Below are 5,639 nucleotides of genomic sequence, written 5' to 3' on the forward strand. Positions count from 1 at the left end.
CGTGCCAAAGCATAAAAAGTTTTGGGTCACAAGATTTTTTACATATCACAACATTTGACTCAATTATCTTGATGGTTGTATAATATAACTCAGAAGAGAAAATATGAAGTTTTTCTAGTATCAGCTTTTTGCATGAGGTAATGGAAGTAATGTAGAGATATTCCACATTTCTTTCATTTGCGGTCTCAATATGATACCCATTACAACGCAAGTCTTTAAAACTCAACAAATTTCTTTAAGATCTTGTAGAATATAAGGTATCTTAATTTGAAACCTTATTCCACATGCTAAAATAATGTTGGCTTGTCCAGAGCCTTCAATCAAGTCGGTGGGACTTGATATTGTACTGACACTAGCGTCTCTTAATGTTAGATGAGAAAAATATTTTTGATCTCGAAAGATTGTGTGTGTCGTTCCACTATCTGTAAGACATATATCTTCACCATTTACTTTGGAACCAGTCAGATCCATTCCGATTCATGCAAATTTCTTTATTATAAAAGAAATAGATATTACAAAAGAATCTTTAATACAAACTTGAACACTAAAAAAAAACTTTAATACAAGGAAAATAAAAACTTGTTGAAGGTAACATAATAGAAAGAATATAAAATGAAAATAGGATTAATTGGTGTGGACATTTTCATCACCAATCAGGTGGTCTATCTTTCCACCACGGTCCTCAAAAAAATCTGATACATCCAAATTTGTGATGTCAACTGGCTCATAATGATCAATGAAATTCATTTCTTTCCTTTTCCCCTTTTCTTTCAGGGAGGCTTGGTAAAGTTCAACTAGATGCTTAGGTGTACGACAAATACTTTGCAAATGTCCTGTCATTCCACACCGATAACAAGTATTATGATGTGCCATGGAAGGTAGAGCCACATCCTTCCCTTTTACTTGTTTCATTTCATTATAATCTCTCCTTTGGGGATATGGTATGGATCTCTAATTGCGAAAGTTTGAGGATTGATATCCTTCATAGTAATAAGAGTGATTTTTACGATGACCATATTCATTATTGTGGTAGTTATTTATACCATGACCGTATTCATTATTGTGGTAGTTATTTTTGCCATGACCGTATTCATTATTATAGCCATTTCTACCACCACGATCATGTCTATTACCACGTCCATGTCCACGTACATGAGATGAGGTAACATATGTTTCAGGGATCGGTGTTGATCCAGTTGGATGGGACCGGTGGTTTCTTAACAAAAGCTTGTTATTTTGCTCAGCTACAAGTAAACATAATATCAGCTCTGAATATTTTTCAAATCTACATTCTCGGTATTGTTGTTGTAAGAGTACATTCGAGGCGTGAAATGTGCTGAATGTTTTTTTCAACAAAAGTTCATCAGTGATGGTATCACCACACAATTGTAGAGCTGATTTTAAATAAGGCAGAGTTGTATTCAGACACAATTTTAAAATCTTACAACCGCAGTTGCTGCCAATCAGCCCGAGCTTTTAGGAGGATAACTATTTTTTGATTATCATATCTTTCTTTCAAATTTTTTCGCAAACTCAGTGGATTTGTTTCAGTGAGGTATTCAGTTTTTAGTTTCTCACTAATATGGCGACGAAGGGAAATCATGGCCTTCGTTTTATCTTGTAATGATACATCATTCTCTTCTTTAATTATATTTCCAAGACCCATGACATCTAAATGGATCTGAGTGTCCAGAATCCATGATAAATAATTTTTACTAGAATATCCAAAACCACGAATTTCAGCTTTGTCAAGTTTGACTTTTTCAGAATAACTAGATGTGACAACAATATAAGAATACAATTTAGCATAGTATAAAAATAAACGTATATCTTAATAATAAAATGGCATCAAGTGAAACAACAACATAATATGAACTATTGTAATTCTAGTATAATTAAACAACAAAGGCAGTAAAATCAGCCATAGTGAATAAATTATTAAACAATAAAGGCTATAAAATCGGCCACATCATTAAGTAATAAAGGCAGTAAAACCGACCATAATTAGTAGATCTTTAAATAATAAAGGCGATAGAACCGACTATAGTTAGTAGATCATTAAATAATAAAGGCAGTAGAACTGATCATAATTAGTAGATCATAATAAAGGCTGTAGAACTGACCATAATTAGTAGATCATTAAATAATAAAGGCGGTAGAACCGACCATAGTGTGAGTACATATATCACTTAAGTGGACAAATTAATTCATGAACAATAATCAATAATTAAGATTTTCTTACCCTTTGGAGTCGGAAGTACACTTTTCTTCAGTAAAGCAAACAAACCCAACAATCTATCAAAACTAATATCACAAAAGAGATGTATAGAGTTGAGATAGAAAGAGGGAGAAAGAGCTTCTGATAAGTGCTTAAATGTTGCACATTTCAGCACCTAAGCTAAGGTATTTCAGTCTTTGCATCTATCTTAATTTTATGTTTTAGTCCTAATTTATGTTTATGTGTATTTCAGGGCAATAAAGTTAAAATGAGCTAAGAATGGTCCAATTAAGCCTTTTTGGAATTAAGCAGAGATTTTCAGACAATGGCACAAAGCAGTCAATTTCGGGCCTTTGATGATGTTCTCAAAGATGGAGAAGCAAACCAAATAGCCCGGGGCAAAAATGGAGCTGAATAAGGCTTAAAGGAATTTGTCAACTCTGGGGGGATCGATCCCCTAGGACTTAGCAACATTACAGTTTTTATTTAAATTTTGGGCTCATTTTGGGAACTGTTGGGCTTTAATGAGATTGTTACTTAGGCCCAGTAAGCCATTAGATTAGGGTTAGTTTTAGTTTTTATTTAGGTAAAGATTATTAGAGAAATTAAATTAAGTTTTATTTTATTATTTTTCTGTATTGTAGTATCGTATTTTCTCTCTGGAAAAACATGCGAAAAAAGAGAAAAAGCAAGAACAGGCTAGGGTTTGGAAGAAAAGTTCAGAGAAGATGAAGCAGATGATGGGAATTGTCCTGTCTTCGACTCCATCAACCATGAGTGGCTGATTCTTCTACTTAGGGTTGGATAAACCCTAAGCATGTAACCTATTCTCTCTCTCTTTTCATACTTTTTGGGGATTAATTTATGTAATTAGTGTATAGTCTTGAATATTATGAATTAAATTCTTCCAATTGATTATCTATATTAATCTCATATTGTCTTATGTGTGGTTGATTGATAAACAAATTTTACACATGAATTCTTTGTTAATTGATTCTTGTGATGGCTATGCATGGTATTGCTTAGTTGTAATTGTGTTTCAAATTGATGAAAAATGCTTCCATTTGATGGATGGTACTACATGTTTAGGTTAATTTGTTGTCTAATTAGTTTTAAATTCATGTTTAATTAGTTTAATTTAAGTTTAATTAATTTAATTGCAATTCAATTATTAGGTAAGTAGACCATCCATACTTATGTTAGAATTCCATACTTTTTGTCACAATTGCATTATCTTCTAGATTAATGTGTGTTAAATTTGTAACTTGGATTGATAAACCATGCTTTGAATGGGTGAATTGCACTACACTTAGTTTAATTGTCATTAGGTAGTTGATTCATGCTTGAAATTGATGGTTTACACTTTTCATTGCACTTGTTAGCCACATATAGATTACATAGTATTATTTCCCCAATTAGTTGAAAGTGAGTGAGTTAGGGAATGTGCTTAGTGGTGAATCTTACACCCTAAGTCTCTTTCCAATCTCTTAAACTCTATTTCTTTATTGTAATCATTTAGTTTAAAATTAGTTTTAATCACAAACAAAACCCTTTTGGCAATCACATAAGCACTAAAGTAGAATTCAATTCTAGAAAACCTATAATTGTTTAGATCTCTTGGGACGATCCCTGCTCACTTCATACTCCATAGTATAAGTGTTTAGTGGTTTTATAAATTTTAAAATATGGTGCCCACTTGACATTATTTCTAAACCTAAAGTGTTGTGCATTATTTTGTGCACATGCTCGGTCGCACCATAGTTTTGGCGTCGTTGCCGGGGATCTAACGGTTTTGAAGAATTGAATTAAACATTAGTTCTTTGTTGATTGTTTACTTTTAAGTCATTTAAATTTTTATTTTCTCATTTGATTTGTCAATTAGGTACTTGAAGCAAAGTGGAGCAAACGCTGGACTTAGAAGCAATTAAAAAAATTTGAAGTTGCTTAAGGACCATCTGTAAGTTCTCTTTAATTTTAGTACTTTAATTGTATACCGATTTGCATGCTGTGGACAGCCCAAGTGGAGGCTTAAATTGAATTATTTTATTTTTAAGTCCAAGCATACCTTCTTGTAGAAGGCATCGGCCCATGTGGAGGCATTTATTTATTTTAAGTGCATTGATATTATTGAGGAGTTTGGGAACATCGTATGTGGAGGTTGAAATTTTGAAATGTTGGTGTGTTGACTTATTCTAGTGCATGCATGGTCATAGATCACTTAATCGTCCTCTTACTCCTGTAAATCAAAATCTCAAAATTTTTCTTCGGCGTTTAAAAAGTAGTACTAGGGATAGTCATCTTAATCTTTCAAATTTTGATCTTCCATCACCTTTAATGGAAGATCCAATTGAAGATCCCATTGTAGATCTTGGTCATGTGGATCATAATGGTGTGCACCACCCACCACAAGTTCATATTGTGGATCCTCAAGGTGTGCATCCACCCTTGGGAATGCCACAACCAGTTAATCATGCGGTGCAACAACCTAATCTAGGGATGCCAAGGCCAAATGTTGTTCCCCCAATTGGTGAGTAACAACAACAATATGTTCAAATGGCATACCCTCAACAAGGTCAAATGGCATATCATCAACAAGGTCAAATGCCATATCCTCCTCTCAATCCTCTCAATCCTCCAATGGTCCTTAGGGATCGTTACACTCCAAATCAATATAATGCACCCACTTGCATTCAATTGCCAAATTTCCATGCTCATCATTATGAGATTAAGGCTTCCACCATTAACATGTGCCCCTTTTTCTATGGGTTGAGCAATGAAGAGCCTTATAAACATTTAGATGAGTTTTTGGAAGTCTGCTCCACCGTGAAAATCACGGATGTTCTGGAAGAAGTCCTAAAAATGAAGCTTTTCCCTTTCACTCTTCGGGATAAAGCTAAATATTGGTTCAATAACTTGCGGCCGAATACAATTACCTCTTGGGCACAATTGCAACAAAAGTTCTTAAAGAAGTATTACCCCGCAAGTCGAACTGATGCCATGAGAACTTCCATTCGTGAATTTAAACAACAAAAAGGAGAACCCCTTCATGAAGCATGGGAACGTTTGAATGACTTGCTACGGAAATGTCCACATCATGACATTCCTAAGTGGCAATTAGTTCAATGTTTCTTTTCAAGTTTATCCGATGCCAATAAGGGCATTGTTAATGCTTCTTGTGGCAGAAGCTACATAGAAAGAAATGAAGATGAAATTTGGCTTCTTTTCGAAAAAATGAGTGAAAACTCAATGCATAGATCTTCATCTTCTAGGGGTAATCACCTAGCACATATGGGAGGAAAGAAAGCTATAAATCAAATAGACTCTTCCATGGAAATTGCCGCTGAGGTCAAAAATCTTACTCAAAGGTTTGATACATTCCTTTTGAATCAAGGTCCGGCAACTCAATCATATCATCACCATT

The 5,639-nt window shown here is 34.1% G+C and overlaps 1 non-coding gene across 1 annotated transcript; it reads right to left on the bottom strand.

Moving 5' to 3' along the window:
• Positions 1-5,212: 5,212 nt before the first annotated feature.
• On the bottom strand, positions 5,213-5,319 carry LOC132287323 (small nucleolar RNA R71). Its single transcript, XR_009472994.1, has one exon. It is a non-coding gene; the product is annotated as a small nucleolar RNA R71 (small nucleolar RNA).
• Positions 5,320-5,639: the final 320 nt, after the last annotated feature.

This window comes from Cornus florida, unplaced genomic scaffold, assembly GCF_030987335.1.
Source record: "Cornus florida cultivar Cherokee Brave unplaced genomic scaffold, ASM3098733v1 CherokeeBrave_3.0.0_Hap2_Chr11, whole genome shotgun sequence".
Taxonomy (NCBI): Eukaryota; Viridiplantae; Streptophyta; class Magnoliopsida; order Cornales; family Cornaceae; genus Cornus; species Cornus florida.